This window comes from Leuciscus leuciscus, assembly GCF_965113295.1.
Source record: "Leuciscus leuciscus genome assembly, contig: HAP1_SCAFFOLD_727, whole genome shotgun sequence".
In the NCBI taxonomy this organism is placed as follows: Eukaryota; Metazoa; Chordata; class Actinopteri; order Cypriniformes; family Leuciscidae; genus Leuciscus; species Leuciscus leuciscus.
In genome coordinates, this window is record NW_028118013.1 from 1 (window position 1) to 15409 (window position 15409).

Consider the following 15409-nt stretch of genomic DNA (forward strand, 5'->3'; position numbering starts at 1 on the left):
CATCCAAAAACTAAAAGTCTGTCTTTATTTACTCACCCTGTTGTCACGCATGCACATATATTAGAACTTCAGTTTTACAAATATTACAGAATTGCAGTATGTGCGTTGTTCAGCAAATCTGTTTGTACCGTGATATATTGATTACACATTGATACATCGTTACACCCCTAATTTTTCACAACACAACCAAATACAGAAACACGCTGCAAAAGTTCACAACACAACCAAATACAGAAACGCGCTGCAAAAGTTCACAACATAACCAACGAGCTGCAAATAGCACAGACCACAATGGAAATGTTTCCAGGGGACCCCAATAAGTGACAAACCCGGCTGTGACATGCTTATTGCTCGTGAGCATCCCTATGTCCTACTCCATTCAAAGGGCAGATGGCAGAGCCCTTGAAGTGGGGACTTTGGAGTGAGCAGGGCACTTGTGTGTCATTATGTAGCCGTTTGGGACACACTTGATGAAGGGAGCAACAAAAGACAACGTAATTTCCTCATTATTTTCACCTGGGATGTTCCCATGACAACGCAGCACGGTGTCCATCAGCTGAATAGCTGTTATTACCAGAAATATCTTATTACTTCTGATAACATAACTGTTGCAAATAAATAAACATTTTATACAAAAAAAGTTTTTAAAATATGCGTTATATGTGTGTGAGTGTCTCAACTTTAAAACTTGCCGTCTCATATTTGGACCCTGCAGTACCTAACATTTCTTATGAAACTTATTTAAACATAATATGACAAAATTTGTACAATGTAACTGATGTACAGATTAATATATTTCCCTCATGTTCTTTTTCTCTCTCTTTTATATTTATTTATTTTTCTCAGTATTCTGATGACATTGAACATATTATTAATACATTTTGTATATTGTATACAAAGTTGTATGTCATCTCAGTATGTTTTGCAAAAAAATAAAATAATAATAATAAAATAAAGTAGACTTTGAGCTGTAAGCATGCCCAGCCGGGTTCGTCGCTTATTTCCGTTGTGGTGCTGTTTGCAGCGCGTTTCTGTATTTGGTTGTGTTATGAACTTTTGCAGCGCGTTTCTGTATTTGGTTGTGTTGTGAACTTTTGCAGCGCGTTTCTGTATTTGGTTGTGTTGTGAACTTCTGCAGCGTGTTCCTGTATTTGGTTGCGTTGTGAGTATTTGGAGCATACATTTGTTGTGAAACTGATGAAGATGTTTTCTTAATTTGCGGGTGTTTTTCTATTTGCATGCGTTTTCTTCAGTTGTAGCGCGTTGAGCTCTCTCGGCCACCGTAGTAATCCATCCGGATGGGCAAACAACACCTTTGCGGGCTTATAGAGGGTATGCGCATGACGTCACCGTCAGCTGGAGTGTCTGCGGTTACGCCCACTGTGAGGCAGAAAGACTGAGCGGCAGCATTGTTTTTTTAGCGTGAATGTATTGACAACTCATCAATTAAATATTTACCATCATATATTCTGCATAATTAGATGTTTTTAAATAAACTGACAAAAAAAAAAATACATTTTAGGGCTGGACAATATAATGATATATCTGACATTGATATAACTGATCACCCGGATTTAGACCTACCTATATTGTATTTACATAAAGCATTCACAAGCAAATTTAGCAAATCTTTGGAAAGTTGTAAGGAACACCATATTGAGTCCAACCTTTAGTTTAAACTGATAATCGTTCATTTTACTTGTGTTTTCGCAGTTTCCCCTATTAAATCCAGTCATGCAGCAGGCCTTTTTAACACTCAGTCTGGCTGAGGGTGGGACACTTCCTGTGGGAACCCTCTATTGTTTGTAGCTGTCGTCATATTACTTTGTCATTTTTAGCATGAATCAAGCCTTCGTCTTCAGCCTAGGAAAATTGACATCTTTACCCTTTTTTTAAAATGACAAACATTTTTTAAAATATTTTGTGAGCATATTGCATAGTTGTGCTTGAAGGCAATTGTTTTATTTGTGATAATGAAATGAAAATTGTGTGGACATAATTTTTGGCCAGGCTGTCATACAAAAACATTATGAACGTGCAAAAATGAGAGAACCAAAGAAATATAAATACCTGATTATGTTGCACTTTGATTATGGTGCACCTGATTATGTTGCATTTTCTTTTTCTATGTATTTTTTGCATAGTAAAATAAAAACCTGTAGCTGCAGTTTACCCCTTTTTTGGCCAAATAAAAAGTTGTCAGATAAATACCTTGTCAGAAATACCTTAACCAAGTTTAGCATTTTGTTCTTTCCTCATATTTAAAATATTCAAAAATACTCATATTTTTATGGTTTAATCAAACTTGTAGGGTCATAAAAAAATAAATCCCCAAACCAATCCCCTCTGGACATCCTTTTAGGCCACTGTATGTTTGTCCGACTAAATTTCAAAAAAGCATTTCAATTTGTGTTTGCTTCTGGTGAACCCACGATTCATTGCTTTTCACGCAACGCAAGTAAAAACTCAAACACTGTGATAAAGCCTGGTTCATTGGGTTGGACTGCTTTCTCAATCTCACAAGTAAACCGCTCCAAAGTGTGTTTTCAAACAGGCCGAGACCAACTCATTCAGGGCATCTCGGACCGATTTTTTTTGGTGCAGATCAGAGCAAGATTGCCATGTTCATATATGCCTAAACTAACCGAACTAAGGGAGACAACAAATCAGGTTACGGAACAATGCTCCAAACGAGCCAGGTGTGAAAACGCCTTTAGAGTTAACATGAGAATTCATGTCTCTACCTTCAGGAAACCATGCTGGGTGAGATAAGACTGACAAGAACACAGGAAGCTGAGGCAACAAACCTCAGCACTAACTTTTAACCCAAAGCATGGACTGTTTTCCTGTCTTCACAAAAACAAAAACATAGAAAATTTACCCTGTGAGCCAATCTGGTCCTGAAATTGTATCATCTGAAATGTATCCACTATTACCACATTCTAATCGTAGAGAAGCATACATAAGCGAACATATGGCGTGATGATGACACTAAAACCACAATCAATCACCCAATAAAGCAAAAAGTGCTGATCTGTGAACAACCATTTATGGAGGAATGTGATTCCCACATTACATCCCAGAAGAGTAATTACTGTGGTTTAGTGCTTCTCTCTGTAGTGGCCTGATGACTATCATTGTGGGTTTGAGGACGCTTTTAAAGTCATGATTTATTCAGACAATGACGTCTGTAAAGAGAGTGATGTAAAGACATGCGTGTGTGCTTGAAAAATCCTGTGCCGAGTACATTCGGTAGTTAAGAGGAACAAGCTGGTTTCTGCACAGTGTTCAGTGTGGAATAACACAAAGGTCAACAATTGACCTTTCTCAACTCAACGGGTCAAGAGCACCCAAAACATATACCAGTCTGTAGTTTAAGGCCAAACCTTATAATATTGTAAATGTAACTTAAGAGGAAGAGGAGAATAAACATTTTTTACTTACGCTATCAGTAGGTCATCTGGTACTATACGAAAGAGGGGAAAAAAGAGATATACTGGTTAAAGTTTTATAAACCTGAGAAATGTAAATGCACCAAGCGTGATTTTAAAGCACAAAAGCAACATACACTGGCGGTCAAAAGTTTGGAATAATTTAGATTAGTCTCTTAGACTAGATAGTCTCTTCTGCTCACCAAGGCTGCATTTATTTGAACAAAAATACAATAAAAACTGTGATATTGTGATATTGAACTTAAAACAACTGTTTGGTATTTTATATATTTTAAAATGTCTTTTATTCCTTTTATGGCAAAACTGAATTTTCAGCAGCATCACATGATTTTTCAGAAATTATTCTAATATGCTGACTTGGTTCTTAAGAAACATTTCTTATTATTATCAATGTTGAAAACAGTAGTGCTTCTTCATGATAAACTATCATTCAAATGTCTAGGACAATAGAAATTCAAGGACGTGTTGAATTGATTCATATGTATACTCATGTGCTACAAAATATTTCCATCTCAAATAAATGCTGTGCATTGAACTTTCTATTCATCAAAGAATCTGGCAAAAAAATTGTTTCCACAAAAACCAAAAACTAGCAAATTACAGTGATTTCTGAAGAATCATGTGACACTGAAGACTGAATTGGCCACTGAGAATTCAGTTTTGCCGTCACAAATTACATTTTAAAATACATTAATAATATTTCACAATATTACTGTTAACTGTATTTTTGATCAAATAAATTCAACCTTGGTGAGTATAAGAGACTTCTTTCAAAAACATAAAAAAAATCTTAATTATTCAAAACTTTGGACAGCCAGTTCATGGGTAAATGAAATACAACATCTGGAAAAAATAACTACTTAATAGTTAAGTACATGTTAAACATAGAAACAATAACCAATTATCAGTCATCCAAAACATCCTAATTTGGTTGTTTACTTTGGTCACCAATGTTCTCTGGAGAAAGACCCAAACAAATTGAAATTGAAACTACATCTCAATCTCAAACACACTACAGCGATCATTACTCCTCTAATCATCCTCCCTAGATATTTCTCTCTGGCATTGCTTGACATCAAAATTCCAGCGGAATAATGTCATTACTCCTACCCAGATGTTCTGCATTAGGTCTTGTCTGCACACACATAAGGGTTTCACAAAAACTCTTATGAGCTTATTGACATTCTGACACATTTAATACAAGGATTCAAATTGTCATTAGGTTTTAAGGTTCTAGGTTCTAAGGAACATGATGCTTTAGGACATATTTGAACCGAAGTCCCTATATTTTGAATGTTATATTAAAGGAAGCCTCAATACCATAGGCCATACGACACACAATAAAACAACCCCACAGTACATGTTAGCTGTTCTAAGCAGTTGTGAACTGCAGCAGTTGTGCTTGAAAGACATGCTGCTGTCTGATAGACCATGGTATTAGTGCGCTACCCTGTGTCAGTATTAGAAACTGCAGCTATTGCTACTCTCTTGTCTTCTAAACTAAACAATCAAAATGTTATTGTTAAAGTTTACTAACTTCACTGTTCACTTGATACTTATTTATTATTAGGCCTAAGCTATGTTTATGTCTGAGACCACACTGAAAATCTTTTTACCTAGAAATAAACAGAAATTTTAGGGTCTAGATGTTTTAGATTATCATACCAAATACTGTAAAACTCATTTGTATTGTAATTATGAACTGAAAATTATCCCCTCGACTTGTTACACAATTTACTTTGATATTATCATTTGTAAAGAATTATATTAGAAAAAAAAAAATCACAATATATGCACATTATGTACACTTGTGATCAGAGACTTCTGTACACTGTGTGTGTGTGTGTGTGTGTGTGTGTGTGTGATCAGCTTATTGTGGGTGTAGTACTATGTATGTTGACTAGTTTTCTAGTGAACTGAAAATGTTTCTGTAACTTAATATGTTTCATCAGTCAATGGCTTCATCCAGCTGATTTGATATCAGTGAGCTTGAGCTTAAGACTTACCCTTATTCGTCTCAGAGTAAGTTCTCTGAAGGTCTTTCAAAAGCTGCTCAGCAACAGAAAGCAGGGATGAGTCCATAATGTACCTGAAAACTAAAACACGTTTCATATGTCATTGTATGATAACGCCTGTAAATGATTTTCAATTTTGAAAGCTTTTCATTGGGATCTGTAATTATTTATATCATATAACGTTAGTATACTATGTAATTACTTGTCTTTAGAATCTTATTTATCTTACAAAACTGTAATGTGGATATAATTACAGGAGTTTAACAACTACTAGAAGTGTTCATATCTAGTATGTCCTCTCTAGTAAGGTGCTTCTCAAACCTGTCCTGACCTGGGGTCTCCACCACTGCATATTTTGCTCTAATGAGCAGGTGAGTGGACTGTACAAAACTGCAGTGATGGGGAAGGTTTGAGAAGCACTGGAAAATTATCTTAAATTATCTAAACTACCTGAAATAAACCAACCAATAAAATCAACATCTAGATATTGTATCTAAAACAAAAACTTCGAGACGATTCGACGGCCGATTCTAAAAGCATCAACTGACCGATTATCTGCTGAATATATATATAAAGATTTAACGTGCAGCGTGTACACTGTAAAGATACTTACCGTGGTGTTCGTGTTTCCCGCAGCCCATTCACATTTGACGTTCTTCTTCTTCTTCAGTAGTTTGTATAACAAACCGTTGGTTTTTACCGCCACCTATGGTACTTGGAGAGCATGGACAATTTATTTAAACCCTTTAAAAAAGAAAAGAATAAAAACCCAATAATAATAATAACTACAAAAAAAAATGTAATAATAATAAAACAAACCATTGAGGAGAAAAAGTTTCTTCTTCAATTTGAATTATTTAATACCTTAATTTCCTCTGTAAAATGTCTGCACTGAATGTTCTGGGGCCAGCATATGCACAAAATTAAATATGCCGTTTTATAAATGGAGTTAAGCACTGAAATGTCATGAAATCATTATCCAGAGGTTATAATATTTTGTAGGCTATTCATTTAAATATAAATATTTGTAGTGGATGCGCTGCTTTTGAGCACTTTTCCTGTGGCATGCTGTGTTTTAATGTTTTAACCAGAGCGAGGAGTGCTTGGCGCATGATCATTCGTTTCGTGTACAAATAGATAGTAGGAAACGGTAAAATATGCACGTTTTATTTGTAAAATGTTTTGTCAGTTTGTCTTACAATTATTTACACTGCAAAAAATAAGGCTTATCTGTTTCCATTAAAAATATATAAACATCCTAAAATATATGTTTACCTTATAAGCAAAATTGCATGAATTTGATTTGTTTAAAGAAATTAAATACTAATTGACTACACTAATTAAATATTTGGCCAGTGGAAAAGATTGAGAATAACTCTTCTCTGAAATGTTATAACATTTTTATTTATTTATTTATTTATTCTAAAACAATAGAATAGGCCAAGATGGTGACGTCAGAAGACGGTTCCCTTTCAAGAGCGGTAACTCGTAGCTACACTGCGGGAACTCCTCCCTTCTCCACTTCTGTTGAAATCTTATAGGCTAACGCCAACTTGGAACAGCTGGCTAATTGTCGCGAAGTATGCAAATACAGGCTCGCGGGCAGTAAAAAATGCATGGGCGCGACAATTGCATCAGAATCTCTTTCTTCAAGCTGTCATTGTTGAAGCTGCACCTGAGGGCTAGTTACCTTTTCTTCCTCGCATCCGATGGCTAACCTTTGCAGGATTTGTGCAGGCCCCATCGACCTGCCCCACACCTATGAGTACTGCGCCGCCTGCCTGGGCCAGGCCCACGCCGAGGCGGCCTTCTTGGACTCCATGTGTGTGCACTGTACCGACCTGCCAGTGCGCACTCAAGAGGGTTTTTGCTATTACGGGGACAAGGCCCACTGCCGCCAGCGAGCCGCTGGTGGGCCCTCCCCCACCCAGAAACGACAGTGATGACAAGGCCTGGGGCCATAGTCCTCTGCCGTCGCCATGCACCGGTCCTTTTCGCGGACTCACTGGAGAACTCTCGTCATTGAGTTCTCGTCATTGAGAACTAAAACTCTATTAAACAGATAATTAGCTCTCTCGAATTCCACGTTGAACAGGTGAAGTAAACACTTCACCTGTTCACCATGGAATTCGAGAGAGCTAATGAAAAATCTGACGAAATGCAAAGGAAAATCAGAAAACTGGAGAAAGAAAACATCGAACTTCGTGATAGATATAACGATTTGGATGCTTACAAGAGAAGGTGGAATCTGTGTGTCACTGGTATTCCAGAGAAATCAGGAGAGAACGTGACGCAGATGATCATCGACCTCTTTAGCCAGGTTTCCCAAAGCATCGCTGCTGATCTGCACGGCACCGCGGAACTGACATCGCTCATCGACTGAGGTCTCGTTCTGCTGCGGAAAAATCCTCCCGTCGCATAATTGTCCTGTTCTCATCGCGTTCCGAGCGGGACACAGTTTGGAAAGACGCCCAAACCTCCGACTTGCTCATGGAGAAGAATGTTAAGGTCTTCGAGGATCTCTCGCAAAAAGACAAGGATGCAAGGACTCTTCTGTGGTAGACAGTAGAGAAGGCGAGGAGGGAAGGGAAGAGGGCTGGCTTTCACGGTCCCTTCACTGTCATTGAGGGTAAAAGACTGACCGCTAAAGATATAGCCAACAAGCCTACTTCGTAGTAACGTTTATTCATATGCAACCATTTCTTTCAGTGATTAGCATGCGATCTGCTTAGGATCCGTGTTACATTTCTTTTATTTATTTGTTATTTATTTTAAGGGGAATGTATGCTTAAAGTCAAATCTATTGGGGTTTATTTTTGCCCTAGAAATACATGTATTAATATCTTCATGGTATTAAGCATAGACTACTTCATATCAATATCAATAGCTCCTCCCCTTTATAAATATAGATAAATATAATTTTATTGAAAGGCTTTTGATTAAATATTGGTTTAATTTGCTATTTATCTTTTTTTACTTTGGGCTTTGAAATGGTTACTATGTCTTAAGTCAAAAATCTTAAATATGCTTGTGTGGGATGATTTTACAATGGTGTGAATTGTTGGATAGTCCATTACAGAAAAAGTTTAAAACAAAAAAACAAATCAAGCACAGTTCATAGCTGTAAAAACTGATAAATATTTTACAGCATGGCATATAAAAAGCATATAAAAATCCAGTGATAATCAATTAGATAAAGTCAAGTGTAGTGTGCTCACATGCTTAAGCAATGCTACATTACATACACAACATTAACACAAAGTTACTTAATAATTTTCTTTTTCAGAAGTGGGATTGATATAGAAATGATAAAACTGAAATGGCCTGCACATAACCTGGATCTGAACACCTTTGTGATGAATTTAAAGAGCCTGACAGACCCCATCATTCAATGGCAGTGCCTGAACTCACTGTGATGCTTGGATGGGATCAAATCCCTGCTTCCAAGATCCAGTATCATTACTCTGCACGGAAACAGAACAGCCGTGAAATTGAAGCTCCTGAACTGACTGTTTTGTACATGACTAGCACATCTCCTGCTCCAAACAAAATTGTGTGTAACATTGAAGTGGGCACATTGTCAGGCACTACAATGCAATCATTAATTGTTGATACAGGATCTTTTGTATCTTTGTTGCCAGAGTGTATATAAGCAGTACTTTTCTGAGCTGTCCCTGGAACAGTCTGATGTGCGTCTTGTTACATATTCAAAATGAATTCAATATCATTAATTCATCTTTGTCATTAGGATACGTACCAAAAAGTTTTAAGCTGGCTATGATTAAACCGCTTGTTAAAAACCGCAACTTGATCGTACCGAATTAGTCAATTATAGGCCGATCTCGAATCTACCTTTTCTGTCAAAGATACTAGAAAAGGCGGTATCCTCACAACTATGTTCCTTTTTAGAAAGAAATGATATCTGCGAGGATTTTCAGTCAGGATTTAGACCGTACCATAGTACTGAGACTGCTCTCATTAGAGTTACAAATGATTTGCTCTTATCATCCGATCTTGGTTGTATCTCTCTATTAGTGTTACTCGATCTTAGTGCTGCATTTGATACTATTGACCACAACATTCTTTTGAATAGACTCGAAAATTATGTTAGTGGAATTGCATTAGCATGGTTTAAATCATACTTATCTGACCGTTATCAGTTTGTAGCAGTAAATGAAGAGATGTCTCATCGATCACAAGTTCAGTATGGCGTACCACAAGGCTCAGTACTAGGACCGTTGCTTTTCACTCTGTACATGCTACCCTTGGGAGATATCATTAGGAAGCATGGAATTAGTTTTCACTGTTATGCTGATGATACTCGGCTCTATATTTCTTCACGCCCTGACGAAACGCACCAATTCACAAAATTAATGGATTGCATAGGTGATATAAAAAATTGGATGACTAGTAATTTCCTTCTACTTAATAAAAAAAAAAAAAAGAGATTCTAATTATTGGACAAAAAACGTCCTCACGTAATAATCTAGAATACTGTCTAACACTTGATGGCTGTCCTGTCAAGTCTTCGTCGTCGGTTAGGAACCTGGGTGTGCTCTTTGATACCAATCTTTCAATTGAAAGTCACGTGTCTAGTATCTGTAAAACCGCATTTTTCCATCTTAAAAATATATCTAAATTACGTCATATGCTCTCATTGACAAATGCGGAACAATTAGTCCATGTGTTCATGACATCAAGGCTAGATTATTGTAATGCTATTATGGGTGGTTGCCCTGCACGCTTAATAAACAAATTACAGCTGGTCCAAAACGCAGCAGCTAGAGTTCTTACCAGAACCAGGAAGTATGACCATATTAGCCCAGTTCTGCACTGGCTCCCTATTAAACATCGTATAAATTTAAAAATATTGCTGATTACTTACATAGCACTAAATGGTTTAGCTCTGCAGTACTTAAGCGAGCTCTTAACGCGTTATAGTCCTTTACGTCTAATGCGATCTCTAAATTCCGGCCAGTTGATAATACCTAGAATATCAAAATCGACTGCTGGCAGTAGATCCTTTTCCTATTTAGCACCAAAACTCTGGAACAGTCTTCCAAACATTGTCCGGGAAGCAGACACACTCTGTCAGTTCAAAGCTCGACTAAAAACACATATCTTTGACCTAGCATACACATAACACATTATAGACTTTTATAATTCAATGTTAGGCTGCATAGATTAGGTCAGCCGGAACCGGGAACACTTCCCATAAATCCTGATGTACTCGTTCCATCATAAGAAGAATGGCGTCTACGTTAATATTAGTCTCCATTTTATCCCGAGGTTTACCGCAGTCCGCCGGATACAGGCTGTATCCAGATCTGATGAGGGACCTGCGCCTGGACGCGACGACAGCGCAGTACTGAAATGTCAACTAGGCTCTTCCCTGTGAAGGCCTCCCTCCCCTCCCTTTACCTATCTACAGATAAAGCGTTGTCGGGATAATTCCGGTTCGCGTAGCTACGTGGAAGCGATAAAAAATCTGTATTATTAATTTTAAGGCCAGACGAGTTGTATGTTGAGGGTTGTTTTGTAAGGAAGGACTACACGCCTGCGCACATATATTCAAATGCTCACACCTATAGACTGAACTCGTAATAAGCATGTGCACGCCATCGACGTTCTCACTGGTTCGCGTTTTTGAAGTTTGCGCAGAAAGAACTTGAGTTTTCTGTTAAAACTGTGTCGTGTTAGCGGCCCCTAAGTTAATAACTAATGATCGTTGCGACGGAAGTGAATCAATCAAACTAACTTTAGCTGGACAATAACTTTATTCTAGAGCTGCTATAAAGCCAAAACACTTTAATTTCCTATTATCAATGTAAAGCTGCTTTGGAACCATCTACATTGTTAAAAGCACTATATAAATTAAGATGACTTGACTTGACTTGACTTGACAAAAGATGACCTTCCTGTGCTGGATGTATTAAGACTTGTGCACTACATAGAGAATGTTCAGTACCTGCTACATTATATATTGTGAAAAGTGAAAACCCACTGAAGGGCATGGACTTAATATCCTTCTTGAACCTGTGCATAAAAGGAAATAAAGTAATCACCTCCAAACAGCCTGTGCAGCAGGTGTCTCATTCTGCCACGCCAAGGTTTGGCTGTGCAAAGAACTTTGTACATAAAGTAAAATTGCGTGAAAATGCTGTCCCTGTGCAACAGACACATTTTTGCAGGCTACCTTTTTCTGTAAGGGATGCTGTGTCTGTGGAGCTGAACCATCTGTTAGTGGCAGACATTATGGAAAGAGTAGATGCCTCGCCTTATCGCCTGATCAATTTGTCGCCCCTTGTAGTAAAGATATCAGAATGTGTGAATCTCAGGGAACCCAACAAAGCAATCATTGTGGACTGCTATCCCATTCCACACATCAAGGAACTGTTTTCACAGTTGAGAGGCGCTGTGATGTTTTACACAATCTTGCAAATGCGTACCATCAGGTTCCACTACATTAAGAAAGCAGAGACCTGACTGCATTTATAACACATAACGGCCTGTTCCGTTTTTAAGAGAATATGCTATGGATCCGTGTCAGCCCCAGCAGCATTTCAAAAACTGATGTCTACTATTCTCAGAGATGTTTCAGGTGTCCAGTTTTATCTGGATGATATAATTGTCATGATGCCCACCTCAAAACAGTGCTGCACAAACTGCAAGAGGCAGGTTTGCGTCTAAATGAAGAGAAATGTAAGTTCCACCAGGAGAAACTCACATTCCTGGGACACACCATTTCCAAAGAGGGATTGATGCCAGACAACAGCCACTTGGAGGCAATACAAAATGCCCCAGCTCCTTCCACACTAAGATTATTTCTAGGTTTCACTGCTTGGTATGCTAAATTTATTCCGAGTATGCAGCAGTATGAGAGCTCAGAGGAAACGAAAATTTAACATGGACCACCAAAGCACACAGAAGTTTCCAGAAAGTGAAAGAACTGATTGCAGAGAGCCCTGTATTGGCTTTATTTGACCCTGCTTTGCCCACAATTGTCACAACAGATGCTTCGGACTATGGCATAGGTGGTATCCTGACTCAGATCCATCCAGATATGTCTGAATGAACTGTGGCTTTTGCTTCCAGAACTTTGACAGCTGCAGAGAGGAGTTTCACCTCTGTAGTTGAAAAAGAACCCCTTGCTTGTGTCTGGGCCATTGAGCATTGGTGAACGTATCTGTGGGGCATACAATTCAAATTAAGATCAGATCACCAAGTCCTGACTACCCTGTTGACTCCTAAGGGCATGGGACGTGCTGGACTGAGAGTAGCTCGGTGGTCTGCAAGACTACTCTGATTCAATTATGACATGGAATACAAAGGTGGAGCTGACAACCAGGTAGCAGATTGTCTATCACATCTGCCATTGGCAACTGAAATTAACTCTGACTTTGATTCTGAACCAGAGACTGTAGCTGCCATCTCCACATCTCCCTGCTGTCAGTTGTTCCTGTTGCTGAGTTTGCTGCTGAAAGCTCCTCCTGCCCTGAGCTCACCAAACTTTGTCAATATATTGAGAACAGCTGGCCTTCAACATCTAAAACCCTGTCTGCTGATGAGGAAGCCCACTTACTTCCCAGTAAGACATGAACTATCTATCCATGACTCTTATGTGCTAAGAGGAACCCACAGACTTATTGTGCCACTTAGCTTACGTTCATGTTTGGTCAAGGAATTGTGAGGACCAAAAAACGACTTTGAGACTTATATTGGTGGCCTAAGATGGATTTGCATATACAGTCCCCAATTGCAACCTGTCTTGACTACCACTCAAAATGGCCAGAGCTTGCATTTGCACCTCACGTGACTGTCTATTGTTACCAGTTTTCTGAGATCAGTCTTCAGCCAAAAGGGGAATCCACTGGAGACAGTGGACCTCAGTTCCTGTCATCAGAGTTCAAACATTTCGTGCAGGAAAGAGATAAAGCACATTTGTCACCGCTAGGGCCGAGAACAACCACCACTCCGGAGGAGCTACACCAAAGTACACCAACGAGGCCAGACAACGACGTGATATAAAAGCTTGATTCTTTTTATTGAACGTAAAAAAAAAAAAAACACTTTAAGAAAATGTCACTGACACAGGACTCCTCGTAGGGGCCGCTCGTTGAAACAGGTCAAAGGAATCTTCAATGAAGGAAGACTCGGGACAGCCGGCAGTTGGTCATCTCCTTTTTCTGAACAGCAGTGTGAGGGGACAAAGGGCGTTAGCTTTCAGGTAAGTAGCAGCGGATGACTGGGTATCTCCGCCTGTAGAACCACAGTGGGGGGAGTGGGGGGGGTGGGTTGGACAGAGGACCAGGAACCTCCAATGAAGAGCAGCAGACAACAGTATGTGGTGGGCAGAGAGCAATGACCGTCAGATAAGGCGCAGCAGACAACAGTAGGTGCTGGGCAGGACACAAGGAACTACAGGTAGGTAGTGGCAGACAGCCGCTACCTCTCTTTTTTCACAGGACAGCATCAGATAACTGAGTGTCACCTTTCTTTCACAGGGCAGCATCAAGTGGAATGCAGCGGCGGATAACAGGATCTCTCCGTCCACAGAACAGCAATGGTGAGTACAAAATCCAGCAGTTAACAACTGAGTCTCCTCTTACCACAAGACAGCGATGGCAGAATGCAGCGGCGGATAACGGGATCTCTCTGTTCACAGAACAGCAATGGTGAGTACAGAATCCAGCAGTTAACAACTGAGTCTCCTCTTACCACAAGACAGCGATGGCAGAATGCAGCGGCGGATAACGGGATCTCTCTGTTCACAGAACAGCAATGGTGAGTACAGAATCCAGCAGTTAACAACTGAGTCTCCTCTTACCACAAGACAGCGATGGCAGAATGCAGCGACGGATAGCAGGATCTCTCTGTTCACAGAACAGCAATGGTGAGTACAGAATCCAGCAGTTAATAACTGAGTCTTCTCTTATCCCCAGGACAGCAATGGCAGAACGCAGATCTTCACCACGACACACAGAGCTAAACTTCTCCTTTCTTTACCACAGCGGCATGAACTGGGACACCTGTACAAAGCTTTACCCACAGCAGTTCGAATTATTTCCTGACGCCCCACCGGGCTAGACGATCCCTGACAAAGATTTCAGAGTGCTGGTAGCGTTTAATTCTCCCATACTCGTGCATGCGTCAAACCACTGTAAATCTTTACACGTGCTCACTTCAATCTTCAGACACTGCAATGACACACCACTTCACAGTGAAAAGGATACCTTCACTCCATCTCGTCGGGGCCGGCCAATCCACCGTCTTGATCTTCAAAAGGGGGACATCAGGTTGCACAAACAATCCAAAGATCGGGTATCGCTCGTCTGCTTTGAAGACACTGAATGAGAGAACACACTAGCGGCCAACACAGGACAGTAACTAGACTGCTATTCTTCAATCCACAAGAGGTTATTTCTCTCACAGTTGCAGTTCGCGTACTTAACTTCTCTCACGATGACAACCTGTATACCCAGCAATGTTTTTGCTCGTTCCGTTCTCCCAGTCCTACTGGCCAGTCTCTTGTCCGTTCTCGATCTCAATCATGCCCCGCGCCTCAACCGCAATTTGTCCTTCCTGTCTCTGCTTCTGCCCCACCGCTTTTGCCTCTCTTGCTCTCGTGACTCACACTTTGATCGCGACCGCACTGCCTGTCGTGTATCTTCAAGCCGCCACTTTTAAATCCCGCCTTGGAGACACGCGCTCCAATGGCTGCTTGATTAGCCGCTGCAGCTGCCGCTTGTCAACACGGTCGGCCATGACATGTCACCGGAACCGGCCTGGTGCCACACCGGAAGTCTCTCCCCAGGGCAACTCGTTCCGCTCCCAAAGTTCCTTCTATTTCACCCGGTGACACATTCACACCTCTATATACCATCTGGAAGGAAATGGAGCTGTTGAGCTTTGGAATAAGGTACTGAAGGATGCCATGCGAGA

The 15409-nt window shown here is 39.9% G+C and overlaps 1 long non-coding RNA gene across 1 annotated transcript; it reads right to left on the reverse strand.

Annotated features, from left to right (window-relative positions):
- Nucleotides 1–218: 218 nt before the first annotated feature.
- On the reverse strand, nt 219–6135 carry LOC309491924. The gene is made up of 3 exons (XR_014203369.1): nt 6081–6135; nt 5459–5548; nt 219–3466 (listed from the first exon to the last, which is right to left on the reverse strand). It is a non-coding gene; the product is annotated as an uncharacterized lncRNA (long non-coding RNA).
- Nucleotides 6136–15409: the final 9274 nt, after the last annotated feature.